This window comes from Acartia tonsa, chromosome 11 (genome assembly GCF_053477335.1).
Source record: "Acartia tonsa isolate MP-2025a chromosome 11, ASM5347733v1, whole genome shotgun sequence".
NCBI lineage: Eukaryota > Metazoa > Arthropoda > Copepoda > Calanoida > Acartiidae > Acartia > Acartia tonsa.
Window position 1 is genome coordinate 14,006,941 of NC_137270.1, and position 17,855 is coordinate 14,024,795.

Below are 17,855 nucleotides of genomic sequence, written 5' to 3' on the forward strand. Positions count from 1 at the left end.
TAACTTTTTAATTTATTTTTTATATACATATTACAAATGTTTGATATTTAAAATAAAGTAATTCTTCAAATATTTTGTTTGCCCATTTAATATTTTTAAAGAATATAATATATGATTTATTATTTTTTAAAACTTAAAAAAAATTGATGTAAAATTTTTTTCTTTCGAGATGGGGGGGGGGGGGTTGTTAAAGAAATTTAATTTACTCTGCGGGGGGTGTGCATGGGTTGCCCTGACCGGCATCCGCTATGGCCGCGTCACAGGTCCATCCCTCGGGACACAGCATGGGGTATCCGTTGTTGTACCATCCTGCGGGCTCTCCATCAACACATCCAGTGGGGGTGGTGTCCGACTGAGGTCGCCCGGGAAAGGTGAATGCTAAAATAACAGAATGTTAATAATGAAATTAATATTGTTGAAGCTTTTGTATATTTAGGGTCGGCCCCTCTGTTTGTAGTTCTCCTTATTATATAATGAAGGCATGTTAAAATTGTCTAATCGATTTAAAACTTGAATTATGATATTCGAAACAATCAAAATACAATTTAGGATGCCTGGCAAGAACCTGACATAGCCAGTAGGAACCATTTTTTACGTCTTTTGTATGCCACAATCGCGGGTTAAGAATTATACTTACTAGGTCCTTGATACCATGGACCAGCTAGAGCCAGGTTTAATACCATCAGATAAAGAATTATACTTACTAGGTCTTTGATACCATGGACCAGCTAGAGCCAGGTTTAATACCATCAGGTAAAGAATTATACTTACTAGGTCTTTGATACCATGGACCAGCTAGAGCCAGGTTTAATACCATCAGGTATAGAATTATACTTACTAGGTCATGATACCATGGACCAGCTAGAGCCAGGTTTAATACCATCAGGTAAAGAATTTTACTTACTATGTCCTTGATACCATGGACCAGCTAGAGCCAGGTTTAATACCATCAGGTAAAGAATTATACTTACTAGGTCATGATACCATGGACCAGCTAGAGCCAGGTTTAATACCATCAGATAAAGAATTATACTTACTATGTCCTTGATACCATGGACCAGCTAGAGCCAGGTTTAATACCATCAGGTATAGAATTATACTTAATAGGTCCTTGATACCATGGACCAGCTAGAGCCAGGTTTAATACCATCAGGTAAAGAATTATACTTACTAGGTCATGATACCATGGACCAGCTAGAGCCAGGTTTAATACCATCAGGTAAAGAATTATACTTACTAGGTCCTTGATACCATGGACCAGCTAGAGCCAGGTTTAATACCATCAGATAAAGAATTATACTTACTAGGTCCTTGATACCATGGACCAGCTAGAGCCAGGTTTAATACCATCAGGTAAAGAATTATACTTACCAGGTCCTTGATACCATGGACCAGCTAGAGCCAGGTTTAATACCATCAGATAAAGAATTATACTTACTAGGTCCTTGATACCATGGACCAGCTAGAGCCAGGTTTAATACCATCAGATAAAGAATTATACTTACTAGGTCCTTGATACCATGGACCAGCTAGAGCCAGGTTTAATACCATCAGGTAAAGAATTATACTTACCAGGTCCTTGATACCATGGACCAGCTAGAGCCAGGTTTAATACCATCAGATAAAGAATTATACTTACTAGGTCCTTGATACCATGGACCAGCTAGAGCCGGTTTAATACCATCAGGTAAAGAATTATACTTACTAGGTCCTTGATACCATGGACCAGCTAGAGCCAGGTTTGATACCATCAGGTAAAGAATTATACTTACTAGGTCATGATACCATGGACCAGCTAGAGCCAGGTTTAATACCATCAGATAAAGAATTATACTTACTAGGTCCTTGATACCATGGACCAGCTAGAGCCAGGTTTAATACCATCAGGTAAAGAATTTTACTTACTATGTCCTTGATACCATGGACCAGCTAGAGCCAGGTTTAATACCATCAGGTAAAGAATTATACTTACTAGGTCCTTGATACCATGGACCAGCTAGAGCCAGGTTTAATACCATCAGGTATAGAATTATACTTAATAGGTCCTTGATACCATGGACCAGCTAGAGCCAGGTTTAATACCATCAGGTAAAGAATTATACTTACTAGGTCATGATACCATGGACCAGCTAGAGCCAGGTTTAATACCATCAGGTAAAGAATTATACTTACTAGGTCCTTGATACCATGGACCAGCTAGAGCCAGGTTTAATACCAACAGGTAAAGAATTTTACTTACTATGTCCTTGATACCATGGACCAGCTAGAGCCAGGTTTAATACCATCAGGTAAAGAATTTTACTTACTATGTCCTTGATACCATGGACCAGCTAGAGCCAGGTTTAATACCATCAGGTAAAGAATTATACTTACCAGGTCCTTGATACCATGGACCAGCTAGAGCCGGTTTAATACCATCAGGTAAAGAATTATACTTACCAGGTCCTTGATACCATGGACCAGCTAGAGCCAGGTTTAATACCATCAGGTAAAGAATTATACTTACTAGGTCCTTGATACCATGGACCAGCTAGAGCCAGGTTTAATACCATCAGGTAAAGAATTATACTTACCAGGTCCTTGATACCATGGACCAGCTAGAGCCAGGTTTAATACCATCAGGTAAAGAATTATACTTACTAGGTCCTTGATACCATGGACCAGCTAGAGCCAGGTTTAATACCATCAGGTAAAGAATTATACTTACCAGGTCCTTGATACCATGGACCAGCTAGAGCCGGTTTAATACCATCAGGTATAGAATTATACTTACTATGTCCTTGATACCATGGACCAGCTAGAGCCAGGTTTAATACCATCAGATAAAGAATTATACTTACTAGGTCCTTGATACCATGGACCAGCTAGAGCCAGGTTTAATACCATCAGGTAAAGAATTATACTTACTAGGTCATGATACCATGGACCAGCTAGAGCCAGGTTTAATACCATCAGGTAAAGAATTTTACTTACTATGTCCTTGATACCATGGACCAGCTAGAGCCAGGTTTAATACCATCAGATAAAGAATTATACTTACTAGGTCCTTGATACCATGAACCAGCTAGAGCCAGGTTTAATACCAACAGGTATAGAATTATACTTACTAGGTCCTTGATACCATGGACCAGCTAGAGCAAGGTTTAATACCATCAGGCAGACAAATAGGACTGACAGAAAGCTTCTCATCTGAAACAAATTAAAAATAACTAAATAGAAAGGAATGAAACATTAATGTTTCATCCAATTATGAAAAACACAATTAGCCAATGAATGGATTAAATAATTGGGTGATAAAATTGAACACAGGGCCAAATCCTATAATAGCTATTTATCGCATTGTATTAAAGATAGCTTTCTGTGGATATTTAAAAGAAAAGTATATGATTAAAATTAGTTTTGTTAGCTCCTAATGACCGGGCTAACAAAACTGGTATTGATTTTATGATTTTTATTTTAATATTCGTGGAAAAAGAACGATGAAATACATCTTTTATTGATGTACAGACTTCCGGAAAGACAGGGTCAAGTACAGATAAGCATCTTGTTTAGTAAGAATTTGCCATCAACTATTTTTAAAAGCAAAGCTTTTCTATTAAAAGCGAAGCTTTTCTATAATTAGGGTCCGTACGTCCTAGATAGATAGCTTTTATTTGTTAATTTAGGCATGTTAGAATTGTCCTATCGATTTCAAACTTTGCATGATGATTTCTGTAGTAGTTAGGTACGATTTAGAAAGCGTAGCAACTCTATTATTATTAACAGAATGTCTGTATGTCCATTTTAAACATGTTAATTTTTCTGCTTTTTTAACAACAAATTTTTATGTGATCTAATTATCCGTTTGATCTGATTTTTGTTATATTGATTCCTAGGACAACAAAGAACAATATTATAAGCGAAGCAACTCTATTATCAAGTCTTACAGATGTAAATATGGCCATAAACATATCAAGCAGTTTTTCAACAAATTTACTTAAAATTTTGCTTCGACTCTTATACTTTTATATTCTGATTATTCAGTTTAGACACTATACAAGTGTTAAAGTCCGTTTGTTCTACCGTTTCAGTGCTTCGCTTTTATGGATGTTGTCATCCTTGTTTTAACAATTATCAAGTAAGACGACAATTTTTCTTAACTTTTGGTGTAAAAATCTAAAATAGTTTTCCTTCAAAATTCTTATTTATAATTTAACATTTGAAATGTTATATATGCTTGTATTCTAAGATCCGTTACCTTGTATGTATGTATGTGTATGTGTGAGATCTGTAGAGATACTGAGACAAGAGAAATTTTTATATCCAAGTCGTTGCCTCAAAATTCATATCAACATCGGTGCCACGTTGTTTCATCTATCTACACTTTTTATTTGCTTTTCTAAAATATCAAAATTATTCTTTGTAAGGTTGTAAGATCTCCTTTAAGATCTTGTAAAAAATCGCTATATATTTATTTTTGATTTATGTATATAAATCTTATATCTCTTTTATAGCAACTTGGCTGTGTTAATATTCCCTACGCTATTGGTTGATTTCCAAGGACCCAATTGAAAGTTGGCACATGGTCCTCGGGAATGGGAATGGTGCGGCAAGGGGCCCGACTGTTAAGTGTTAATGTGTTTGGGCCAAATACCCTTTAAAAATTATTTTCCTCTATCCTAAAATGATTTTTTGGGGGGTAAGTTTGTGTAACATTCTAAAAAATCTACAGCCTTTTTGCTTGCTTGGCCGTTGGCTTACAATCTATGTGTTATAATTGTTAACACTTGTTTATTGGTTACTCAACTTTTAATGTTGAGTGTTCATAGTCATCAAAATGAGATAATATAGACATGCTCTCTTAAGCAGCCAATCGTAAAATTGATGACATCTCCATTTGCCCCCCAAATATTATTTTATATTTAATTCGCTTGTTGGTTATACTGTGTAAATTTGTTTCCTAGTATAGCAAGAAATACATAACTAGATCTGTAAAAAGTTATCTGAATTCTTTAGGATAAAGTTAGCTTTCTAGAAATTATTGAAAATTTTTGTCAATTGTAAATTTGAATGCAAAAAATAAACATAGGTGTTTGGAATATGGAATCCCTTTTTAACCCTTAGCAGTCGGGCCCCTTGCCGCCCCTTTATCAATTTTTGCTTTTTTCGCCCTTTTATTTAACAACCTATGTTTTTAGGTACTTTTTTACTTCAAATCTAAAAAAGGTTGTTATTTTCTTATTTTTAAAGCTAGAAATACATTTTTTTTCAGAAAATGTTTATCTTTATGTAAATTTTATATTAGAAATCTTAAAACATAAATTTTGGCATCTGCAGCTATACTTGGCAGATGCCAGCCGCCGCAGTCGGTAAGCAGCGGATCTTTCTGAAATCTTAATATGTTAGGTAGACATGTAAGAATAGCTTAAGTTTAAAGTTTGAAGTCTTTAAGTAAAATATTGTGGTCATGGGAGGCTTTTAAAGATTTATGGATACCTGGAGGATCAGGACTTTCAGGATCATACCTGGAACCTAAAATTGACTGGAACACCTATGTTTTATATAAGGGTTTACTACTATTTTAGTATTTTTGTAAAATAAAATGCTTTGTTTAAGTCAGAGAAAATATTTTTGCTCTTTACTTGGATGTTTGCTAGCATCCTGTGCCCGCCAGGATGGAGATATTCAAAAAATTCCAACTCTCAGTTATGTGTAATACCCATACTTAAAAAGTCACTGAGTTATGGCCCTCTACCTTTCACACACAGAAAATGAGATAGAAAAAAACATTAAGGGTTAAGTTTGACAACTTTTGGGGTCAGATGAACCATCTAGACATATTATATCTATTTGTATTAATAAGAACATTTTCTGCTGAAAATGGATTCCTATTCGAGCCCTAGTTTCATAAAGTGTACAGCAGATAACCCAATTATTGCAAACGCTATTTTCAGCTACCCCGGTCAAAAGGAAAAGTGATATAATGTATAAACGATTCATACATTATACATTCAAAATATTAATTTTTAAAATTTTGATTTTTTTGGGAAGTTAGAAGCTTTTTTAGCTAGTATCAAATTTTGAGATAGGACGCGGACGCTAGGTACACTTTCGGAAACTAAATTTCAGGTCACCTTTTCTCTGTCTTTGAATGTGACTTGGTTTAAACCGAAATTCGGACCCAATACATTTTCTAAAGTCGCGGCTTTCTCCCTTAAAATCAAGTGTTTCTAGATGAAATAATCTGGCATCTGTAAAAAAAAACTAATTCATGTCTGTAAAGTATCAACCATTGATACCCATGGAAAAATTACACTAGGGTGTCACAAAAATATGCATATCCGGGTTTTTTTAAACCAGCCTAAAAATCATTAATTTCTTCCTGTTTTTCCTCCTAGGTTTTATATCATAGCTATTACTGTCATAAAAATGAAAGATATAATTTTCAAAATTTAATTTTTTTTAGATGAGACATGTAAAGAGATGAGCATAAGGCGATGCCTTGCAGTTTTTTCATTTCAACAAATAATTTTTTCATTCCCCAAATAAATATCATTTTTGAAGCGATGGTACTCTATAATTCACTGTGACTGTCCGTCTCGGCTGCTATTGAAGATACAAAGATGTAAATATTCCTGTAATATTAGTCAGCTTGGTGAAACATTTTTTCAGAGTATTCAATTACTATGAAATATCCACGCATTCTATATTCCTATATATCATAAACAAAAGGACGTTATTCTAATAATATTATGACTAATATTTTTACATTTTTATATGGTTACTTCGTTTGGACACCTTACTGCCTGGTTAATCTAAAAAAATTAAGGTGTGGCCTATGTATGTGTGTATGCGTGTGTGTGTGTGTGTGTATGTGTATGTGTGTGTGTGTGTGTTCTTCATAATAGGAACAAAAATCTTTGTATTGGTTTAAAGATATCAAAACAAAAAAAGCAGATCCTTTTTGAGCATCTTGTAAAATATATTTGTTAATATGTAATCAAGGACAAAAACAAAAAAGGTATAAAAACTCCAAAATAATCTTTTTGCATCCCCCACCAAACCCCTGCATTAAATAAGATTGGTGTAATTTTTACCGCCCCTCCCACAAATACATTATCTCAAACAATATTTTTTTTGTAATGGAATAAAAATATCTTTATAAGATAATCAATAATTTATAGGGATAGTTAATCAAGCTCTTTAAAGAGTTAATTTTGATATTTCAGTATGTATTTACCTTTCTGTATTTGGTCAGAAAGCCTATTTATAAGTTCATATCCCCAGAATATAAACTTTAACTAGGATGACAACATCCATAAAAGCTCTGAAACAGTAGGACAAACAAAGATTAAAACTTGTAGAGTGTCAGAACTAAAAAAAAAGATATATGTAAACGAAATTGTAAGTAAATTTGTACAAAAGGGCTTTAATACAGGAAACTGTTTAAGGATATAACTACATTTTTAGGACTTGATTATAGAGAATCTTGACTTATAATATTGGATTTTGTTGTAATACGAATATGTATTCTAAAAATAAGATAAATATCTAAGGTAATTATATTACATAAAAAATTTTAAATGGACGTATGAACTTTCTGATAACAATTATAAAGATGCTATGCTTTTTTAATCATACTATTATAGGAATGATCATGCAAAGTTTAAAATTGATAGGACAATGCTAACATGTCTGAATAAACAAAAAGAGCTAATCCTTCTGGACGTACCGAAGGACCGACTCTAATTATAGAAAGTTTCTGCTTTAAAAAATAATGTTGCGTGGCATACCTAGACTGAGGATGCCTTATTCGATGCACCTCTGTAAATAAACTACTGTCTCCCTAGATACTGTGCGTCAACAGTTAATTTTAATTTATAATTATCATTGGAGATGTACATCAATTTGTCTCCTATTTTCTTATCCCTGAAGATCTCGTGCTATTTTAGAATTTGCAATCATATACCCCCCCCCCCTCACACAGAAGAACTGAATTTAGTTTCCGAAAGTGTGCGTAGCTTCCGCGTCCTATCTCAATATTTGCTACTAGCTAAAAAAGCTTCAAACTTAAAAAAAAATCAAAATTTGAAAAATTAAAATTTTTGAATGTATAATGTATAAATCGTTTATACATTAAATTGCTTTTCCATTTGACCGGAGTCGCTGAAAATAGGGTCTGCAATAATTGGGTTATCTGCTGTACACTTTAGGAAATTAGGGCTCGAATAGGAAATTCATTTCAGCTGATCCTCACACAGTATGATAACCATGTTATTTAGTTTGTATATGGAGTTATGTATGCTGGGAGGGAGGGAGGGGACAGTGGCCTGTTTATTGGGACTAGTCCCCAAAGTCCTATAATAATGTTTTCTTATTCGTTGGCATAACAACCTTGGAGACTTTTATGAAATTTTGATTGGTTGGTTCATTTAGTTGAGTGTCCAAACGTTTCGACCACTAATTCTAATCTACAGAAGCTGTAATTTGGTTTGTGTGCCATTATTGGGGATGTACAAAATTAATTTATCGGCCATTGTCTTATCCCTTTAGATCCTTGGGAGTTACGTATTAGTATTATGCTTCTCAGCAATCTCATTTTAGTATAATACAAATTATAATCAGGTCCGTCGGTCTATCTGTCCTTACGTCTTTGCGTTAGTCTGTCTTTCCGTCAGTCTGTCCGTCCGTCCTTGTCACAAAATTGTTTAGTTTTTAGTAAAACATTAATATGGAGTCAAAATTAGAATATCGTCATGTAAACTATATGGTTCTCCTTTACTTTAAACCTTCTCATAGGTCCAGGGAAGGTTTATTGCTATTTTATGGTAGGGTACCACCACCCTCCTATGAAAAGCGCCGATAGAAAATTTAATATTTTCTTTTAAAACGAAATAAAATAAAAAGTTTAGGGTTGACCACCCTTCAAGTGCAAATATAATCCTCTGGGGGCGTAGCCGCTAATTTTTCGGTAATATCGTAATCTTGCAACATTCATGATTGGTTGGAATTACAAAAAGCCAATAACAACTTTAAAATAAAATTGTATTTCATATTTTACGCTTCACGTGGCTAAAATTTAATAATAAATAGCCTAAAACCATTCTTGTATCTATTTGAAGCTACCCTTAAATGGAGAACTCAATCGGTCAGTGGTTAGCAATTGATCTTCTAAGGAGCCTTACTACTTTGTATAATAAAATAGGATAAATTGAATGGTCAAATAAATATCAGAATATATTATACCTTTTGTAAAGTTTTATTCTTTTGGAATAATAATTACCATACCATAAACGGATTAAAATAGATTGTATAACCTTGCTCATTATGCATGATATTTTCATTTTTGTACTTTCTTCTCGAGTTTTCTTCTTAATCTTATTATTTATAATGTCCATATGAATAGACACAGTATATTAAAAGAAAAAAAAACACCCAAAAAAAAAACAATTAAAAGTAGGTTTCTACAGCAAAATAGACCAAAAAAGGCAAGAATTATAGAGTTGGTATATATGAAAAATATTTTGAGTTTAAATATCTAAAATAATGGGCAGTTTTAAGATTTCAAGTAACAAAGGACCTAATCTAAAACCGAAGGTTGCTATACAATTTTTTGTATATTTTTGTTGTGCGGGGGTTTCAGGGGTGAATTATCTTGGAAGGGTGGAGGTACCCTCCTCAAATAGTCAAAAACTTTCTCTAGACCTACAAAAAGCTTCACTGGAAAGGAGACATATATTGTTATATAAACATTAAATTTATTAATAAAGTAATACATAATCAATACATGGCCGCAGCGCTCGGCCCCCTGGCCTGCCTAGCCGCGGGTGCTCGGCCCCCTTGTCTATAACCTAACCTATGTGTATGAATGTTTAATGTACATTAACTTATTTATAGTTTAGAATTTCGTGGATTTTACAAAAAGTGGGTGGTAGATTTTTTTCTTGAAATTTTTAATATTTTTTTACAATATTTAGGTAACGTTAGGTTAGGTTATAGGCAAGGGAGCCGAGCGCCCGCGGCTAGGCAGGCCAGGGGGCCGAGCGCTGCGGCCATGTATTGATTATGTATTACTTTATTAATAAATTTGATGTTTATATAACAATATATAGGTGTTGGTCTAATGTAGGTGTTGGTCTTTGTAGGTGTTGGTCTTTTGTACAGTTGGTCTTTTGTAGAGTTGGTCTTTTGTAGGCGTTTGTCTTTTGTAGAGTTGGTCTTTTGTATCAAATGGACGTACAGACTTTATGTTAACGATTTAAATCAATAGGACAATTCAAATTAACAAAAAGAGCTAACCATTATATGTGGACGGAGGTACATACCTATCCTAATTATAGAACAGCTTCGCCCGTGGGTGGGAGGATATTAAATTTTTTCTCTTGTCACTATAGAAAGTTTTTTTTATTATTTTATATTCTTGTGAACAGAATGTTTAGAAACGTACCCTATGTGGTATTATCTAAGGTTTTTAAGTATTCAAAATATTGGTTTTATTTTAACTAAGATACAAATATGGAACCTAGTAATAGTGTCTAACTTTTTATCTTCGTGACGTAACAAAAATCCATCTCTTTTTTAGGGGTTTCCTTTCCCACCTCCCCTCTCATCCTTCGATTTTTGTTACGTCACAAAGATAAAAAGTTAGACACTAATACTAGGTTCCAAATATGACCATTAAATAAAAATTATTGGCTGAAAAGTATTGAAAACACATGTCTGAATTAATGAAAAGTGCTATCCGTTCCGGACGGACGGACTGATCCTAGTTATAGAAAAGCTTCGCCTTTAAAAAAAAGTAATAAATCAGGTGTCTAATGGAGAGATAGCAATAGGGGGGAGGGGACGACCATAATTATAGAAAAAGTCTAAACTGTGTGCTTGTGTATAGGTAATTCACACAGTAAAAGCAATAAAACAAAAATGACATTACATTAAACAAGGATGACAACATCCATAAAAGCGAAGCTCTGTAATGGTAGGATAAAAGAACATTAACACTTGTAGAGTGTCAGAACTGAATAATCAGGATATAAATGTTTAGAAGTCGAAACTAAATAGTAAGTAAATTTGTAGAAAAACAGCTTACATGAAGGATAATGTTTAAGGACATACTTCGCAATATTAACTTAAACACTTTTCAGTGTTGTATTACTGTGACGAAGATTCAAGATCTGATATATTACCTGACTAGACGCAGTCCTGCTCAAGATAATCAGGGGATACAAATATAACATGTACATTGTACTTTCTCTTACAAATGTTCATTGTGTACATATATATTTGTATTTCAGATAGATAGTCCACCTCTGGATATATTTACCTCACTCAGTGATAATAGAGTGACTGTGATAAAATGACCATCACCAGAATCAGTAGCTGAATCCTGTCCGCGATCTGACTGTTGTACCTTCTGCGTCTACCATCCTGGCAGAAGGCCAGGTCATCACCCAGTGTTGATCTGACCTGTCATTGCAACACGATCAGGTAGTGACTTTATTTGACGTGGTGGCAGCCTGAAAGAACTCAGCCCCCGACATCATTTAAAAGCACCAACTAAATCTTGTGCAATGGACAGTTCACATCTCAAAGTTCCTTTTCCTAGACAACTGTCTAAGAAGGAAACTTTGGAATCACTTTCCCACTGGAAATCCAGTGTTAGAAATTACTTCCGCCGGTCTACCAACTATTCTATCTTCTTCAGCTGTGGCACCAAATGGAATCATAGCTTACCATGTTATGGTTTCACAGAAGAAAATAAAGAAACTCTTGCTGACAATTTAGAGTGTCTTTTGGATACTATTGCATCCTTCCTACCAAGCCCATACATAACACACAAGATTGTTGAGAACTCAACATCAATACAATCTGTATGGGACATAATCTGGGAACACTATGGAGTAAGACCTACACAACATAGTTTCCTAGACTTCAATAACTTGAAAATTGAACAAGATGAAAGATATATAGATCTATATGACAAAATGATCTATCACACAGTGAACCACCTGTGTCCTGCTGGTACACCTCTAGCAGAGTCAAGCCCCAGTCCATCAAAGTTAGAAAAGACTGACATTCTAACTACCAGCCATAAAAATCTCATCGCATTAAACTGGCTGAATGCTATCAATCCGAAACTAATTGATATTGTAAAATTGGAGTACTCCAAGGACCTCAAGGCAGGTATACCCTTATCCTCCCTTGTCAAAACTATTGCAGAGAATATTGATTCTCTTATGATGAGATTCACTTCCAAAGTGAATAAGATTGACAGTACTGAGAATCCTGATTGTCAAGCTAATGTGTTGAGAATAGCCAATCAACGCTTCCCTGCTTCCTCCAGTTCCAGAGGTGGCAGAGGTCAGGTAAGCAACTACCAACATACAAGAAATCAGAACCAAAACAATTGCAATAGTTGCTATTCTCTAGGAAAGCGCTTATCTCTTTATGTCAATTTTAGACACAATCCCTCCCAGTGCCCACAACGATCCTCAATACGCTCAGTGCAAGAGTGTACTGCTGAAACTATTACAGAGGATCAGGATCAAGAAAAAGATCCTGCTAGTGATGAATCTCCTGAAGAAAATACAGGTAACATTACCATATTACCACCCTCTGATCTGATAAGTAAAATAAGAAATATTGAAACTAGATTAGGTAATACTTCTATTCTAAAAGCTTCTTCTCCATCTTTAAAAGCATATTTTAAAACTAAAAGAACATTTTGTCTAATTGACGAAGGTAGTGAATTATGCTGTATTGATTTTAGATTTGCTAACAGCTCTAACATAAAATTTTCTAGGACAAATGAATCTGCTGTCTCAGCTGGATCACACTCAATGAAACTCATGGGTCAAACTGATGATCCAATTATCATCCAATTGGAACACAACAACAACAAGATCGAATGGAATTTGGGACATTGTATTGTTGTTATGAATCTGGGATGCCCAATTCTCATTGGAGAACCTGGAAAATCTTATAATACTATTTTAACTGATCCTGTTAAAAGAAAAATAACAACTCTTGATGTTAATAAATGTCCTGTTTCCCTCCCCTATATAAATAAAAAACAATTTTATCCGAATGATTTTATTTGCAGAATAAATAAAAATGAGACAGTCTATTCTGGTGAAGAAGTTGAACTTGATGTCCCAGCCCACTTCAAAGAATCAGAACAGGTATTCTTTTCTCCAAGACAACTAACATCAGGCAATTTCTTTTCACACCAAATTTGTTCAGTGAAGAATGGCAAGGTAAGTATTAAGAACAACAACAATACTTCTATTTTTGTCAAAAAGAACAGCCATTTTGGTGATTTAACACCTTCTAGTCCATCATCTTCTTTGCAATTAAGTTCATTGCAACCTTTACAAGCTTCAAATCTACAACTCAGTAATGACTGCTCTACTTTAGCAAAGGTATCTATAGATCCTGACAATATCTTAAAAGACAAGGACAAATGTCTTTTTCAAGAACTTATACATGAATATTCTGACACCATCTCATCTCTTCCTGGTTGTTATAATGGGTATTTTGGAGATGTAGATTGTTCCATCAATTTCATTAAAGATCCACCTGCATCTCTGAAAGCAAGACTACCCAGCTATTCAAATGACAAACTTGTGACTATGGCAAATCTCATGGATGAAATGGAATCCATGGGGGTTTTATCTAAGCCAGAAGATGTTGGAGTGATTCCAAGAAATGTTCACACCAGTTATCTTGTTCCGAAGACAGATGGAACATTTAGATTTGTCACTGACTTCACTAGCTTGTTACCCTTCATAGGAAAGTTGGAAGTGGTTGCACCATCTATTGCTAATGCAAAAAGAATGATATCATCTTTTGCATTTCTTGCTGAACTTGATTTGACCCATTGTTTTTGGCAAGGTAAAATGTCTCCCCAAGACAGTCAATACTTGGCTACTCCACATCCCTTTGGAGGCATCAGAGTTTACACTAGAGAACCTCAAGGTATAAGAAATGCCTCAGAACATAATTCTGAAAGACTTGCCAGAATCTTTGGGGACCTTGAACAACAAGGAAAGATGAGTAGAATGGCAGATGGACTCTATGTTGGAGGATCATCTCCAAAGGATTTGTTAGAAAATCTAAGATCTGTATTTCACAGAGCCAGACTATGTGGTCTCACATTCAAACCTTCAAAGATTGTTATCTGCCCTTTAAAAACAATTTTGTTTGGGTGGGAGAAGAATGGAAATCTATGGTCTCCCACTCCACATGTAGTAACCCCACTATCTCAAGCTCCACGGCCTAAGACTGTCAAACAACTGAGGGGTTTTATTGGAGCTTTCAGACAGCTTAGCTCTACAATTCCCAATTATTCAATGAAATTAGGAAAATTGGAAAAATATACTGGAGGCAAAGGCTCACGTGAATATGTAACTTGGAATCAAGACATGGTTTCTGAGTTTGAAGATGCCAAAGCCTCTTTGAATGACCTGAAAAGCATTGCCATCCCCACACCTGAGGACACATTACATATCTATCCAGATTTTAGTGAAAATGCTAATGCCATAGGTTCACACCTTATAATTCACAAACCTGGTAAGGAAATAACCAGGTTAAATGGTGGTTACTTCTCTGTTAGGTTGGAAGACTGCCAAACTAGATGGACCCCCTGTGAAAAGGAATGCTTAGGTATAAAACTTACCATTCAACATTTCAAGCCATACATTCAAAACTCCAAGAACAGGACCTATATCCATACTGACAACCTTATTTGTGTACAAGCTTGGAACAGACTTAAACAAGGACATATTTCCACATCATCCAAGGTTGCTTCATTTTTGTCGTCTATATCTGAAAACAATATAGAAATAGTACACTTTCCAGGGACCCAGACTAAGGTTGCTGACTTCAGCTCAAGAAATCCATTGCCATGCAACATATCAAGATGCCAGATATGTAATTATGCATTTGAACAGACCTCTATTGGGGACATTGCTTCAATTATGGCTATAACTGTTAACGACATTGAAGATGGAAATTACAAAATTCCACTTACTGAAAAACCAACATGGCTTAAACTACAGAAACAGGATGAAACACACAGGTTACTTTACAGACTCATAACATCAGGAGGACTTCAACCTGAACCTAAACTTAGAGGACACACAGATTTAAAAAGAATGTATAATCTCTACAAAAAAGGTTTATTGTCTATTGATCAATCAGGATTAATAACTGTGAAATACATTGATGGTTCATCAGGAGTGGAATATGATGCTATTTCAGTACCTAAGCAGCTTTATCCAGGCCTTGTTCAAAGTATTCACATTAAACTTTCACATCCATCTAAAAATCAGATGCATAAATTTCTCCACCGCTATTTCTTTTGTATTGGAGTCAATGAAACAGTGGACTCAATACATAATGCCTGTCAAATTTGTTCATCACTAGCAAAACTCCCTAAATTTGAAAACACATATACAACATCACATAGACCAACATTTGGATCATATTTCAGTGCTGATATTTTAGTTGATAATAATCAAAAAATCTTTGTCTGCAGAGAAAATCTTTCTCAATTTACAACAACAAAGATTATTGAGGATGAAACTTCTGTCTCAATCAGAGATGCTATCCTTTCGTGTGTCATGGAGTTCATCCCTCCAACTGGGACTGTGATTAGAGTGGACCCTGCTCCAGCTCACAAACTCCTATCTGTTGTAAAGAATGATGATGTACTCAGAAAATTCAATATTCAATTAGAATTAGGGAGAGTGCATAATCCTAATAAGAATCCGATTGGGGAAAATGCAATTAAGGAGTTTCGTAAGGAACAACTAAAGTTAAACAAGAATGGTGGCCCTATAACTGAATCAGACAGAGCAATTATTACCTACAATATGAACCAAAGAATTAGATATAGAGGATTGTCTGCCAAAGAAATTTTACTAAGAAGGGAACTAATGACTAATGAAACAATACAACTTCAAGATGATGAACTTGCAGAAATACAATTTAAAGCAAGAAAAAGCTATAATGACAAACATAATAGTAAGGTTAATGCAGAAACTAATCTTGACTTTCATATTGGCGACAGAGTTTTTATAAAAAATGACAAGTCCAAATCAAGAGGGAGAGAAGAACATGTGATTACTAAATTATTTGAGAAAGATAACATCAAATGGGCAAAAATTCAAAAAATTGAAAAAGGTCTTAGATCAATTGATTATGATGTTCAATTAAACAACTTAGTACTTGTCTCAAATTGTTTTTCCAACACAGATGTAAAAAATGATGAAATAGATGAAGAAAATGAAATGCATGGATATAGTTCACAGGATATAGGTGTTGATGATAAACTGAAAAATATTATCACCAACCTTGAAAAGGAGATTCCGAAACAAAAAGGAAGACCCCCCAAACCTAAATATCCTGATTATATTGTAGATGATGCTATACCTGGTCCTTCTTGCATCAGAACTTTGAACAGTAAGTTAAAAACTGTTTCTAAACCTCCAACTCATGGCTGGGACCAAGAACAATGGTCCCAAATGCTGGATTTTGAGGATGATTTAGATTATACAGCAGGTATATCATCTATTGTTAATTTTGAATGTGCACATTTAGATCTGTCCTGGGACTTTGAGGAAATGCCCAAATTGGATGATCAGACTATTGCTGATTCAATTTCATTGAAAGACCTGTCAATGATTATTCCTGAATGGCCTACAAAATCTGATATAGATATCCACAGTGCTGCTGTTAAGATTCAACAGTCTTGGAGAAACTATAAGCGCAGGTCATCAACTAATCCTTTTCATCTAGAGACTGATCTTTCTTCAAATTCATCAGAGGATGACATATTTAGCTCCTTACAAAGCACTTTAAATGATCCCGATCTATTTGACTTCATGTCAAGCACTGTTGTTGAATGTGATGATTCTAAAAATGAGTCTCTGCAAATGGCATTTGAGAACCATGAACAAGACATAGTGAATGGTTTCCTAAACAATATTTCTTCTCCTGCATTTCAAGATTACCAATTTCCCACTCACACTAAAATTGATGAGAAAGAACCTACTCATACTAATAATGATGAGAAAGAACAATCTCATACTAATAGTGATGAGAAAGAACAAACTTATACTAATAGTGATGAGAAAGAACAAACTCACACTAATAGTGATGAGAAAGAACAATCTCATACTAATAGTGATACAAAAGAACAAACTTATACTAATAATGATGAGAAAGAACAAACTCATACTAATAGTTATGAGAAAGAACAAACTCATGCTAATAGTTATGAGAAAGAACAAACTCATACTTATAATGATGAGAAAGAACAAACTCATACTAATAGTGATGTAAAAGAACAAACTCATCAACATCTTTCCTTGAATATGTTAAATCAGAACATACAATACAGAAACACAGACTATCTATCCCAAAATACTCATGAGACTGACTGTTCTCATGTGAACCCTTGTAAAAATAGGATTGAAGGAAACCATATATATCCTATTGCCACTATAAATGATCCCAATTCTTCAATCTCTGTCAATGTTGTATGTGATGTCTCACCAGCTCTCAACCAATTAAACTTGCCAACAGACACAAACAAAGTTCAAGATGTTTCCAAAACTCTTGACCTCCTTAATAATTGTCCTAAAAGGAAATCACTTAGGCAAACTCAAAGACCTGATTACTATCACATGAATAAATATGGTAAGCAGGATCCAACAGAGAAAAATTGAAGAGGGAAGAAAGGAGGAACAGGACTGCGCAATATTAACTTAAACACTTTTCAGTGTTGTATTACTGTGACGAAGATTCAAGATCTGATATTTTACCTGACTAGACGCAGTCCTGCTCAAGATAATCAGGGGATACAAATATAA

At 34.7% G+C, this 17,855-nt stretch overlaps 1 long non-coding RNA gene across 1 annotated transcript; it reads right to left on the reverse strand.

Moving 5' to 3' along the window:
- Positions 1 to 1,417, reverse strand: LOC145331984 (uncharacterized). Its single transcript, XR_013883989.1, has 2 exons — positions 1,372 to 1,417; positions 1 to 378 (listed from the first exon to the last, which is right to left on the reverse strand). It is a non-coding gene; the product is annotated as an uncharacterized LOC145331984 (long non-coding RNA).
- Between the last annotated feature and the right edge of the window lie 16,438 nt (positions 1,418 to 17,855).